The 14,402-nt window shown below is 50.7% G+C and overlaps 1 protein-coding gene and 1 long non-coding RNA gene across 4 annotated transcripts in view; one reads left to right on the top strand and one right to left on the bottom strand.

The window, feature by feature from the left end:
• Positions 1 to 900, bottom strand: part of AMMECR1L (AMMECR1 like) — a 23,454-nt gene extending 22,554 nt beyond the window's left edge. For all 3 annotated transcript variants that reach the window (XM_084892033.1, XM_084892032.1, XM_084892034.1), the window contains exon 1: positions 469 to 900. The gene's annotated coding sequence lies outside the window, so the exon portion shown is untranslated. The remainder of the gene's footprint in view (positions 1 to 468) is intronic.
• Positions 1 to 14,402, top strand: part of LOC311626543 — a 15,419-nt gene extending 1,017 nt beyond the window's left edge. Inside the window, exon 2 of the long non-coding RNA XR_014795714.1 lies at positions 12,346 to 14,402. This is a non-coding gene — a long non-coding RNA (uncharacterized lncRNA). The remainder of the gene's footprint in view (positions 1 to 12,345) is intronic.

The following is a 14,402-nucleotide window of genomic DNA, read 5'->3' as shown; positions in this document are numbered from 1 at the left end:
GCGGGGAGGTGGCAGGCGCAGGGACGGCGCCGGGAGGCAGGGGGCCCGGGGGCTGGCCACACCAGCACCGGGAAGCAGAGCGGAGCGTGCGGAGGGCGGCGCGAGCGCGCGAGCCCGAGGGGCGCAGGGGCCGCGGGGGCCCAGGCCGGGGAGGGGACGCGGGAGGGAGCCGGGGCCGGGAAGACCGCACGGCGACGGGTGGGGCCGAGGGGCCGACCGCGGACGGGGAAGCCCCTGGCAGAACGAGGAGGGGGCGGGGGCAGGGAGGGACCGCCGGAGGCCGAGACCCCCAACTTTACCCGGACCCGAAACTGTTTCCGGAGGCCGCGCGGGAGGGAGCGGGGCCCGCCTCGCCCTCCGCCGCCGCCCTCGCGGGACACGCGGCCTCAGCCCCCGCCTCCCCCGCCCTGGCCGGGCCTCGCCGCGACCCCGGAGGAGGCCAGCGGCGGGGGCGCCGCCGAGTCCCACCTTCTCTCCCGGGCCAGGCGCAGCCGGGGCGGGCGGGACCTCTCGCGCGCCGCCTTGGCCTGCCTCATGGAGCCATGCGCCTGGGGCCCGGAGGAGCGGCCCGCGGGCGGCGGACGGGCGGGAGACGCGCCGGCGGCGGAACTGGAGGCCCCGCGGCTGGAGGTCTGAGCGGGACCGGCCCGAGCCGCCCGTATCCCGGCAGCCACCGGGGCAGGGTGACGGGAGCGCCGAGGGGCTCTCCAGGGGCCGCGAGCGTCGCCGGGCCCCTCCGGCGCCGTCACGTGGCCCCGCCGGCGCGCGGTATTGGCTGGCGTTGGCGGAGAGGCGGCTTTGTAGGGTCCGCTGTCGGGCGGTGGGAATGGAGAGGGACCCGCGGCGAGGAGCCCAGGAAGGCGGGCCGGCGGCGCCGCACACCCTGCGGAGGCCGCTCGGGCCGCGTCGGCGGCAGGCGCGGTGCATGCCGGGCCGACCCCGCGAGCGCTGGGCGCGCCGGGTCTTGTAGTCCAACCTCGCCCCGCCCCGCGAGCCTCCAGCCCGGGCCTCCGCTCTTAGCACCGGGCCCCGCCGCCGCCCTGACTCGGCCGTGGCCTGACGAGCAGCCCAGCCAGCGGGAAGGGCCGCTCTGGCCAGCTTTCAGTTTGGCCGACTCGCGGGCCGGAGGGCCAGCTGCACCAGCCTGGGTCCTGTCCGGAGTCTCCACACCTCGCGCGGACCCAGACCAGGGCTGCTGGTGACTTCGGCGGTGTTAGCCACAGTACGGAGCTATTCTATAAACATCAGCGCCAAAAAACATCTTATTGAAGTTAGGAGTAAGTTATTTTAAGTTCACATACTTGCTGTTGGATTTGAATTGATGACCGCGTTTCTATTTTTTTTAAACAGATTTCTGTTGATTTCAGAGAGGGACAGTGAAAGAAACAGACATCAATAATGAGAGCAAATAATGATTGTCTGCCTCCTGCACTCCCCACACGGGATGAGCCCGCTGCTGAAGCGTGTGCCCTTCAAACAGCGACCTCTTGGTTCTGTTTTTATTTATTTTATTTTTATTTATTTATTTTTAAAATATATTTTATTGATTTTTTTACAGAGAGGAAGAGAGAGGGATAGAGAGTTAGAAACATCGATGAGAGAGAAACATCGATCTGCTGCCTCTTGCACACACCCCACTGGGGATGTGCCCGCAACCAAGGTACATGCCCTTGACCGGAATCAAACCCCGGACCCTTGAGTCCGCAGGCGGATGCTCTATCCACTGAGCCAAACCGGTTTCGGCGTTGGTTCTATTTTTAATCACAGAGTTGCATTGAAAGTCCTAGTTTCGCCCTGCTCCCTCAACCTACCCATATTATATAGGCTCTGCAGCATAGACACGCCCTGTTGTTTATATATTTATTAATCCTCCCCTGAGAATGTTGATTTTTTTTTAAGAGAGAGAGGAAGGAAGGAAGACAAAAACTTGGATGTGAGAAACATTGATCAGTTGCTTCCTGAAGGGGGATTGAACCTGCAACCTAGGTATGTGCCCTGACCAGGAATCCTGGAATACAATGGGACCTTTTGATGCACCAGAGGAGATGCTCCAACCAACAGGGCCAGGGCAAAGCATGGCAGTCTTGTTAGCAACACAGACTCAATCTCACATACTAGTATAGACTGCTATGTCTTGCTGTTCTGTTTATGCACAAAGGAATTCTTAACATGTTTGTTCCCAGTGAGCCAAGAAAAGTATCCTATATAAAATGTATATAATATGAAAGTGTTTGTTCATTCAATCGTCTGTTCAACCAATCAAAACATAATATGCTAATGATATACCAAGGCCACTTAACCTCTTGCTATTATGTGCACTGACCACCAGGGGGCAGACACTCCAACTGGTAGGTTAGCTTACTGCTGGTGTTTGTCTGATTGGGACTGAGTGAGATGGGCTGTCACGCCCTGGAGCGCTCCCAGGTCCCTCCCTGGTTGGCCAGCCTCCTGTGTCCCTCCCCGGCCCCAATAGTGCAACTATAGGGTCCCTCAGCCTGGCCTGCACCCTCTCACAATCCAGGCTGAGGCCCCACCCCCTGAGTGTACAAACTTTGTGCACCAGGCCTCTAGTATAAAATGCAAAATGGCCCTGGCTGGTGTTCGCAGTGTTAGAGCACCCTCCTGTACATGGGGAAGGTCTCCAGTTCAGTTTCTCGCCAGGCCACATGCCTGTGATGCTGGATTGATCCCCAGCAGCGGGTGCACATGAGGTGACCCATTAATGTTTCTCACATCCATGTTTCTCTTCCTCTTAGAATCAATGTTATCAGGTGAGGATTAAAAAAATAAAAAATAAAATGTACTCAAGTAGGATAAGATCTACTACTACAGACTTTTAGCATTATTGCATGTAGGCAACACAAACAGGAAATGGAATGTTTGGGGTGCCTCTTGGACAGAGGACTCTCAAAGAGAATCTGGCAAAGGACAAGAGGGAAAGGAAGAGAATGAAGTGCTTTGTACAACAGGTGACTTTTTGAAAGGGGATTTCTATAACAGTGTTCATAATTCCTCAGTCTTTTATTTTATTTTATTTTATTTTATTGATTTTTTACAGAGAGGAGAAGAGAGGGATAGAGAGCTAGAAACGTCGATGAGAGTGAAACATCGACCAGCTGCCTCTTGCACACCCCCTACCAGGGTTGTGCCTGCAACCAATGTACATGCCGAAATCGAACCTGGGACCTTTCAGTCCGAAGACCGACGCTCTATCCACTGAGCTAAACCGGTTTCGGCTCCTCTCAGTCTTGACACACTATCTGCTGTCGAGGTCACATTTGCCAGATTCTAACCCTGGTCTGCCTGAAATACACAAACTAGATGTTCGGTCTGCCTTGGAACGGGTGGGGAACAGCAGGTCCACTGGCTGTATAAGACCCGAGAAATCATTTGGTCTGGCGCTGCCAAGGCCTTAGGGGTGAGTTAATTAAATGTTTGGCCAAATACAGCAGGCTAATTTTTAAGGTGATAATTTTGTGTGGCCCAAGAATGATGTTATAACTATCCAAATGACAGAAAAAAAGGTTCTCCATCCCTGGCCTGGAGCCAGAAATGTGGGAGGCAATAGCCAGAGGTCAATTTACGGGTTTGCTTCTGAATAAGATCAGATCTTGACTTACAATAATCAGAATAAATTTCACATAACGAAGGTCTTTCCACTGACAGTGTTAAAACATGCATCTGAAAGAGGGCCTTATGCTGCTGCTCCCAGGGCGGAACTACAATATATCGCCCACAGATAAGGGGATTATTGCTCCCTGCCTGTCCAGCTGTGGGGAGGTAAGTGATGGAACTAAGTTGGACTTGAAACATTACCAAATTAAAACAAAAAGAAACCTTGTTTTTTGCTATCAAAAAGGCACGTCACTGAGAAGTAGTACCTAAATGCTGCTACTGTTGTTTAATACCAAAAAGCAAAGATGAGATTTTTTATTTTTTTATAGGAGAACATTTAGTTGTTTGTTTATTTATTTATTTTAGTCTTTATTGTTGATGTCCCTTACAGATGTCCCCTTTTCCCCCAGCATCACCCTCAACCTGGTTCCTGCACGCCCTAGGCCTTCACCATCTTATTGTGTCCATCCTAATGCCTACTTACAATAATAAAAGGGAAATATGTGAATTAGGCCAGACATCCTTCCGGATGAAGCTGGGGCTGGAGGGAAACAAGTCCGGATCCTGGGTGACAGGAAGCCGGTGCTGGCAGCCAGGAGAAGGAAGGCCTACTCTTGCATGGATTTTGTGTATCCGTCCTCTAGTCTATATATATAAAAGCCTAAGTGACTGGAACAATTGGTCCCTAGGGTGTGCACTGACTAACAGGAGGCAGATGGTCAACGCAGGGGCTACCCCTGGTGGTCAGTGCGCTCCTACAGCCAACCTCTCATGGCCAGCCAACCTCCCCTAGTCCTTACCTCCAGCCAGCAAGCCTCCTGCGATCCCTGCCCTGTCCCTTCAGACCTGTCCAGCAGCCTGAAGCCCAATCAGGACTGGGTGAGACAGCCTTTATAGGCCCTGATTGATGGCCAGGCCTAGGTACCTCCACCCATGCATGAATTTAGTGCACCAGCCCTCTAGTCTATCCTAATATATAAAAACCCAAGGTGGCCGGGACCGGTTTGGCTCAGTGGTAGAGCGTCGGCCTGCGGACTGAAAGGTCCCAGGTTCGATTCCGGTCAAGGGCATGTACCTTGGTTGCGGGCACATCCCCAGTGGAGGGTGTGCAAGAGGCAGCTGGTCGATGTTTCTCTCTCATCGACGTTTCTAACTCTCTCTCCCTCTCAATTCCTCTCTGGGTAAAATCAATAAAATATATATTAAAAAACAAACAAACAAACAAAAAAAAAAACCCAAGGTGGTAACATCCAAAACAACTGAAAGCTCGACCAACTAGACGTCAGTGCTGGGTTGCCATGGTGACCCAGCACTGACTGCTGAGGGGGCTTGTGGATCAGACCCAAAGAGAGGCCCTAAGAGAGAGGCAGGGTCTGATCCATAGCCTCTGTGGCAGCAGTTGATCAGCACTTGCCTCTCTCTTTCTCTCAGGGCCTGGCCGGCAGCTGTACCTCTCTTTCTCTTGGGACTCCACTGGGCCTGCTGATCAGCCCCACTTCTCAGATCAGGCCTGTTCATAGGCCTGGAGATGCTGACTGGAATAGAAACCAACCAATCAGAACCAATCTAGGTGAAGTGCGAGGAGACAACTGCTGCCTAGGAGGTGGAGCTTTTGACGCAGACTGGCATAGAAACCGGCCAATCAGAACCTAATCTGGGTGAAGTGCGAAGGCAGAACCTAAGGTGGGGACTGAGGGGGGGTTTTAAGGGCAATAGCTGTTTCGTGTAAGATGTAAGAAAGCAGTTCAAATTTTAAAAAAATATATTTTATTGATTTTGTACAGAGAGGAAGGGAGAGAGATAGAGAGCTAGAAACATTGATGAGAGAGAGTCATCGACCAGCTGCCTCTTGCACACCCCCTACCTGGGATGTGCCCGCAACGAATGTACATGCCCCTGACTGGAATCGAACCTGGGACCTTTCAGTCCACAGACCGACGCTCTACCACTGAGCCAAACCAGTTTTGGTGCAACAGCAACTTTTAAAATATATATGTATTTTCTTGATTTTTTACAGAGAGGAAGGGAGAGGGAAAGAGAGTTAGAAACATCAGTGAGAGAGAAACACTGATCAGCTGCCTCCTGCACACCCCTTACTGAGGATGTGCCTGCAACAAAGGTACATGCCTGTAGGGAGCAGCTATGGCTTAAGCCTAGGACTGACTTGCTGACAAAGCCACAAAAACAAGTCCCAGCTTAGAGGGCACAGCACTCTTAGCATAATTTAGCTTGACCTTATGACCTCCCATAGATCCTTCCTGGGTAGCGAATGGGCTGTAGGAGGTGCAGCAAGTGCTGCCAAAACAAGTGAAACTCACAAGAAAATTGTAACTATGGTGACCACTACCTTGTTTACTTCTAGTCATAAAATAAAGGCTCAGCTTACCATCTGGATCTCTCTCTGTGGCCTTAGCCAGACCCATCTTATTCTTTTTGTCTTTTCTTCATCCTTCTCCGGCTCTCCCTCAGGCTCATTGAACCCTTGGCCGAACTGGCCCAGCACACATGCCCTTGACTAGAATCGAACCTACTATCCCTCAGTCCACAGGCCGACTCTATATCCACTGAGCCAAACTGGTTTGGGCGCGACAGCAACTTTGCAGTGTCCTCATACACTCCAGGACCTCTTAGGGGATGTCAGACTGCTGGTTTCGGCCCAATCCCCAGGGGCCGGGCTGAGGGACCCCACCTGCTGAAGATATTCCATGCACTCCGCAGACTCCCTTCGAGGCCCAGTGCTCCAGGATGTGTGCAGCCCATCTTGCCCATTCTCGCCCTGACAGCTACCTTCTAATTAATTTCCTTTCAGTGTGCACAAATATGTGCACTGGGCGTCAGGTATGCACATAAGTTCTTTGGTTAATCTCTTCCTGTGTGCACCCTTTCCCAAATGAGATTTATCAATCTGTTTCATGTTTCCATGCCTATGGTTCTATTTTATTCATCAGTTTATTTTGCTCATTAGATTCCTTGTTGTTTATTTTAATTTTTTGATTCAATTGTTGATATCTATGTATTTATTGCCATTTTATTGTTCATATTTTAAAAATATTTTTCTTCTTTTTTCTTTTCCTGCTCCCTGACCCAGGACCATTCCCCTTCCTACCCCCTCCCCCGCACTTCTTACTCTCCTCCCCATCTCCCTCCTCTTTCTCTCTGCAAAGTTTCTGTTGAGAAATCAGCTGACAGTCCTATAGGTGCTCCCTTGTAGGTAACTAATTGCTTTTCTCTTGCTGATTTTATGATTCTCTCTTTGTCTTTAGCCCTTGGCATTTTAATTATGATGTGTCTTAGTGTGGGCCTCTTTGGGTTCCTCTTGCACTTCCTGGATTTGGAAGTCCATTTCTTTCACTAGGTAGGGGAAGTTTCCTGTCATTATTTCTTCAAATAGGTTTTCAATATCTTTTTTTTGTTGTGGGGTCAAACCCTGGGTTCAAAATAAGACCACCGGAGGCTGATTAATTAAAAAAGCAGGCAAGGATTTCTTGACTGGCCAGGACAGCCACAAGAGCACCACACGCAGGTGGACTCCAAATGACTGCACCGTTTCAGGGGTAGGCAATTCCTTTTAAAGGTTTAAACCACAAGAATTTTCCTTTTGTTCCTAAATCCTAAAGACTAAATTCTAAAGACTGGGGACAGCCTGCAAGGTTGGTTCCCAGTCACATCCTGCTGGACATTGGAATGTAGCCCTATCTTGCGATAGCGATAACACAGAGGCAGAGCTCAGCGGTTAGACTCTAAAGGTTATCTACAGTTTCTATCCCTGAAGCTACTGAGTCAGTGGGACTCAATCTCCTGTGGTCCTGGTTCCAGGCAAGGGAAAATTGCCTTAGCCTCCAGGTCTTCACCTGGAAGCTGAGGTAAGTACCCAGTGTTTTAATCAAATGCAAGAGCCAGACTTAGCAGGGTTAAAATTCAAACAGCAGTTTTTACCAAAGTATGGTTGCCACTATATTTAATTTTTGTTTTTGTTTTTAATTCTCACCTGAGTATATTTTTCTATTTATTTTTAGGGAGAGTGTTAGAGAGAGGGAAATATAGAGCAAAAATTAATGTGAGAGAAACACATTGATTGGTTGCCTCCTGCATGAACCCCAACTGGGGGAGGAACCTGAAACCAAGGTATGTGCCTTTGACTGTACTTGAACCTGGGACCCTTTGGTCCATACGCCTTATCCACTGAGCAAACCTGGCTAGGGCAGGTTTTCAATATTTTGCTCTCTCTCTTCTTCTGGTACCCCATGATACAAATGTTGGTATGCTTGAGGTTGCACTACTGGACCTGGGCTTCCCCCGAATCCTTCCCGACCTGGGCTTCCCCCCGAATCCTACTGGACCTGGGCTTCCCCCGAATCCTACTGGACCTGGGCTTCCCCCGAATCCTACTGGACCTGGGCTTCCCCCGAATCCTTCTGGACCTGGGCTCCCCCCGAATCCTACTGGACCTGGGCTTCCCCCGAATCCTACTGGACCTGGGCTTATCCCGAATCCTACTGGACCTGGGCTTATCCCGAATCCTTCCCGACCTGGGCTTATCCCGAATCCTACTGGACCTGGGCTTATGCCGAATCCTACTGGACCTGGGCTTCCCCCGAATCCTTCTGGACCTGGGCTTCCCCCGAATCCTACTGGACCTGGGCTTCCCCCGAATCCTACTGGACCTGGGCTTATGCCGAATCCTACTGGACCTGGGCTTCCCCCGAATCCTACTGGACCTGGGCTTCCCCCCGAATCCTACTGGACCTGGGCTTACCCCGAATCCTACTGGACCTGGGCTTACCCCGAATCCTACTGGACCTGGGCTTATCCCGAATCCTACTGGACCTGGGCTTCCCCCGAATCCTTCCCGACCTGGGCTTCCCCCGAATCCTACTGGTCCTGGGCTTCCCCCGAATCCTACTGGACCTGGGCTTATCCCGAATCCTACTGGACCTGGGCTTCCCCCGAATCCTACTGGACCTGGGCTTATCCCGAATCCTACTGGACCTGGGCTTATCCCGAATCCTACTGGACCAGGGCTTATCCCGAATCCTTCCCGACCTGGGCTTATCCCGAATCCTACTGGACCTGGGCTTCCCCCGAATCCTACTGGACCTGGGCTTATCCCGAATCCTACTGGACCTGGGCTTCCCCCGAATCCTACTGGACCTGGGCTTCCCCCGAATCCTACTGGACCAGGGCTTCCCCCGAATCCTTCCCGACCTGGGCTTCCCCCAAAGTTTTTGAAAAATGTCAATCTAAGAAATGCTGGTTGTTTACTCTTTTGGCCAAAGCTGGTTATTTGTGAATAGGTAGAAATGCTTGTGAAAGTTCTAAATCAGGGCCTGATCAACCCTGACATCCAAAGAGACCCATTCGCTAAACCCCATATTATGCCCTAATACACTCCAGAAGAACTTCAGTTCCCATTAGCTCTTGGGGCCACTCAGGAAGATCCATGGCTAAAACTTCTGGGAAAATATATCCTTTTCCAGGGACAGGCCCGTGATATCTTACAGGCTATTCACAATTCCCTGCATATAGGGTACAGACAGCTTCTACAACCCCTAATTCCCCTCATCACCTATCCTAGCCAGGCCTCCCTACTGCAAGGTATCCCCAAACCTGTTCCACTTGGTACTCAGTATCTCCCCAAGCACCTTCTTTCCCCACTCCTCAGCAAGGGGCCAAGTCCCTGGACAAGACTGGCGAATTGACTTCACTCACATGCCCCTATTAAAAAACATATACACAAATATCTCTTAACCCTCGTAGATACTTCTCAGGCTGGGCAGAAGCCACTCCCTCCACTAGTCTGACCCACCTCATTACAATCAGATAATGGACCTGCTTTCAGGCCTCAAATGACTCAGCAGTCTCCTCCACTCTGAACATCCAGCGGAACTTAACTCAGTCTCACCTAACTAAACCAACTCTCAAAACTAAAGAACTGAAACTGCTCTCCTACCTCCAGGCCTTCTGTGCAACAGGACAACCCCCGTGCACCCTCCTTTCTCAGTCCCTGTGAACTCATGTGTTAGGAAACTTCCCTCCACAGGGACCCCTCCAGGAGACTGAGTCCCCATCTTAAATCTCGTCATATAATTACCAAAGAACCTGCTGATCAGGTCCTCCCTTGACCTGTTACAGGAACACCCCCTACTCCTCCTAAAGGAAATCTGCCATAATTCATAGCCCTGAAGGAAAGGCCCTGATCAGGTGCTCTTAACCACCCCAACTGCAGCTACACTGTTGGGGCACACCCATGGTTCCACCTTCCAAGTTATAACCCGCCCCAGAACAACTCCACGATGTGAGCCTGAGTCCCTAAGTATCACAGCTACCAGATTGGGCCCACCAGACCCACTTTGCCACCTCCCAGAGGCAGAGGACGAATGAGTGAGCGCCCGCACGTGCCCCTGTGTACTGCCCCTACCAACCCAGACCTCCCTGGAAGCCAGCTCCTCTCCCAGGACACACCCTCCAGGTCCTACAACTGCCCCTTCCCCTTCGCACCAGGACTCTCACCTTCCTCTGGGACTCCCTTCTCCAAGGGACTTCGTTTACCCATGGGGTGAGATTGCCTTCTTCCTAAAGCCTAAACATCCCCGTCCCCCATTGGGCCATCCCTGCCTGGAAGTGGGGATTAGCTCTCCTCATCCCATCCCAGCCCTCCTCTCCTCTCCCATAAGGAACGTTCCCCCTCCACTCATCCCCAACAAACACCATTCTCGCCCATCCCTCCTAAGCCAGGACTGCTGGCTCTGCCTCCCCCTCTCCTCTTCAGTGAACACCACCATCCCTACTCCAATCCAGAGATGGAGCCAGGCAAAACCACTCTGGCTTATAAGAAGGGAAAGGGAACTCTGTTTCTCAGAAAGGCAGACACTTCTAGGTAATTATCCTGCAACCAGGCATCAAGCCTCCCTCCTTTTCCATTCTTACATTCTATCTCCTACTAAGGTGGCTCCTTCCTCCACCCAGTCACAGGTCCTATCACCCTACACACCCCAGTAATCACCCAGCTCCTTTGTGCTTTACAAGGTCACAGGCTAGTATATCAATAGGCCACCTCCCTCATCAGCTTGTAACCCCCCAGTTAACCTAGAACTACCAACACTTAACTCTTGTCCCAATGGGTGACTACCAGGTACCCTGGAAGCCAATGGTTATTTCCCGCAGCCTGTCTTTTTACTTCTTCTTCTTTAAAAAAAAAAAAAAAAAAAAAAAAAAAATATATATATATATATATATATATATATATATATATATATATATATATATATATATATATTATTGATTTTTACACAGAGAGGAATTGAGAGGGATAGAGAGCCAGAAATGTTGATGAGAGAGAAACATCGACCAGCTGCCTCTTGCACACTCCCCACTGGGGATGTGCCCGCAACCAAGGTACGTGCCCCTGACCGGAATCGAACCCGGGACCTTTCATTCCGCAGGCCGACGCTCTATCCACTGAGCCAAACCGGTCTCGGCTCTTTTTACTTCTTATCCAACCATGCAGGCCCCAGGCTTCAACTGCTCCTTCCCTTGCCTTCTCTTTTCCCTTGGATAACAGCCCATCATAGCGTTTCCGCCCACTTTCACTGCAATAAATTCTCAACCACTCGTCTGTCACCCTTATGAGTAGAGCCATGGCAACAACCCTCTCAGCTTGGACCACTGAACCAGGAAAAGGAACCTCATACCCTTTCGTCACCTCTTCTCCCCACACCTTTCAGCGTGTCTCCAAGCTGGGGATTTCCTTTCTCTGGGGGAGAACACCTACATCTGTCTCCCCATCAGCTGGACAGGAGCCTGTACTCTCATCTGTCTCTCACCCAGAGTAGATGCAGCCCCAATGATCAGTCTTTGCCTGTCCCCTAACCCACCGTATCTGACACAAAAGGGCGGTCCAGATCATCCCTCTCCTCGTCACCCTCGGCATCACAGCAGGGGTTGGAACTGCCACAGGGAGCTTACCCACTGCTCTATCTACTCTGAAACCCTGTCTCAGGACCTACAAGAAACATGTGGATGCCGAGCAAGGGGTAAATCTGGGAAAACAAGAACCTCACTCCCAGGGTAACCTCTCCTCCCCTGTCACATCACTAATAAGGCAACTGACCCCTACTCTCTTCCCTCCTAAAAATAGCATCTAGGTCTCAGTTGTATTTCAGCTCCAGGCCCAGAAAAGCAGCAAAACCAGACAAGTGACGCTGTGGCCGCCTCAGGACCAGCTTTTACTCCCCAGTCACTCAGCAGGACCATTTTTGAGCCTTCACCAACCAGTGTCTTGGGGAAATCGTGCTGATTACTATCAAAGTTCATCCCCCTGTGATCTCGAAGCCCCCTCTCAGCAGGAATTAAATACGGAAGACACATCTTTGTCCCTACTCCATAAAACAAAAAGGCTGGAATGTTAGGTCTGATCAAATAATTGAATCAATTCCCCCTCCCCTGGGGACTGACCTTCAGGCCATTTCACAGTGGACATGCCACTTGCTTAGACCACATTCCACTTGCTAAGACCATTCTCTCTCCCCTCAGAGTTTCCCAGGACCCGGACCAGCAAAGAGAATTCCCCGCCCGGATAAAGCCCCCCCTAGATCCTTTAAGACCTCTGACTCCCCATTCTGGGGGCTGGCGCCATTTCGGGGCTCAGCCCATCTGCTTTCCAGATGACCTAACACATTTATAATCCCTCACCACTTTGGTCTCGTGCGTTCCTCTCGGCGACCTGCACAGTGACATCTTGTGAATGGACCCAATGAGCAGGAAGTGGCAAGTACCTTACATGCTAGAAAGTCAAAATTGTGTGTGCCCTGGAGAGAAAGTCCTTTGATGGGAACCCTGAGAAGGCATTTATCTCCTGTGATGTACTCCCATGGCCAATCGGGAACAATGAACAATGAACAATGAACAATGAACAATGAATAATGAATAATGAGAGCCTAGCAGCCATTTGCTGTCGGGAGCTTCTCATTACTCTATACATTGGAACATTTTCAGACTGAACCCTCAGCTTCCCATACTACACCAAGCTTGTTCGCATCTGATCAATCACTGCAAGAAAACCTTTTGTCTTTCTACCAATAGACTGAGACCTGTCCTGTCCAATCAGAACTGCACAATTTACATGAAAAAGACATAATTGAGAACCTGGAAGGGAACTTTTACTATAAAAAATGGGCCCTCCCCTTTGTCTCCACACACTGTTTAGATTGCTACCTGAATCTGTCTCCCAGCTGCAGCTCCTTTTTCCTTAAGTAAATGCTTTCTGCTTTTATTACAAACTAAAATTAGTTTTGGTTTGCAGTAATGGAGGCAGCAGTGGGGCCCAGAGTGGGGACCCCTGCCCGGTGCCTGTGCATCTGGCTGGCACCAGAGCCACTGGGTCCTCTGGCCCCTGAGCTGATGTGTCTTGGCAGGAAGTCCTCCTGGTCTGAACATCTCTGTGTAGTCAAGCCTGTTCTGACTTTGTGAGCGTACTTTTTCTGTTTGCTGGCTCCACTTGTCTAAGAGGGAGATTCAGATTCATGAATTTCTATCTCTTTTTGTTTTTAAGTCAGAGATTCGAGTTCCAGTTTTTTCTTTCTTTTTTTAAATATATGTTATTGACTTTTTTCAGAGAGGAAAGGAGAGGGATAGAGAGCTAGAAACATCAATGAGAAAGAAACATCCATCAGCTGCCTCCTGCATACTCCCTACTGGGGATGTGCCCACAACCAAGGTACATGCCCACGACTGAAATCGAACCTGGAACCCTTCAGCCTGCAGGCTGACGCTCTATCCACTGAGCCACACCGGTTAGGGCGAGTTCACATGGGGCTCTCAGGGAAGGGACCCCAAGGGCTCAGATGGTGTGTCGGTCCAGGAGAGGAGGCCTCACCGGGTCGGTAAGGTCTGCAGGGCGTGGGCCTCTCTGTGAGGCAGGCTTGTCTCCGCAGAGGCTGAGGACACCCACCCTGAGGTGCCCTCGAGGGGCCCTCCGGCTCTGCCACCCGGTGCAGTGCAGGTGGCTGGTTCTTAAACCAAGGGCACTGGGATTCCTGCGTCCGGCTCCCGCCTCGGGCCTCCCGGGCGCCTGCTCCTGCGCTTGGCCTCCCCCTCCACTGCAGGTCCCAGCTTCAGAAGGAACCGTCCGTCTGCCTCTCCCCGGCATCTGTCTGAACAGCGCCTTCACCAAGGGGATCTCAAGCCTCTCAGAGACAGTGGAAAGTATTTTTTTAATTTTAAAGTCAGCTTCAAAGGAATTTCTTTTAAAAATATTTTTATTGATTTCAGGGAGGATGAGAGATGGAAACATCAGTGATGAGAGAGGGTCATTGGCTGCTCCTGCACGCCCCTCACTGGGCCTGAGCCTGTGACCTGGGCATGTGCCTGTTGGGCAATCAATCCGTGACCTCCTGGTTCATGGGTCGATGCTCAACCACTGAGCCACACTGGTCGGGCCAAAGGAATTTTATAGCATGAAAAAGTTTTGGCCATCTGAACAAAATCTGAATTTAGTCCATCTGCTAGAAACATAATTTGGATCCAGTTTTTCTTCTTAGTTTTGTAAGCTGTAAAGAAATAAAAATTTTTAAATGAAAGCTGCGACAAAAAACAATTTAAATGAAATTTGTGAGACCCTGGATGGTTAGCCTCGTTGGTTAGAGAGTCCTCCTGATTCACTAAGATTGTGGGTTCAGTTCCTGGTCAGGGCACATACAAGAAACAACTAATGAATGAATAAATAAGTGGAACAACAACTCAACGTTTCCCTCTCTCAAGATAAATAAAAAATAAAATGAAAGCCATGA

The sequence above is a fragment of the Pipistrellus hanaki genome, assembly GCF_964339955.1.
Source record: "Pipistrellus hanaki genome assembly, chromosome: 8".
In the NCBI taxonomy this organism is placed as follows: Eukaryota; Metazoa; Chordata; class Mammalia; order Chiroptera; family Vespertilionidae; genus Pipistrellus; species Pipistrellus hanaki.
Note: the sequence above shows the minus strand (reverse complement) of the source record. Positions and strands in the feature narration are given on the sequence as shown.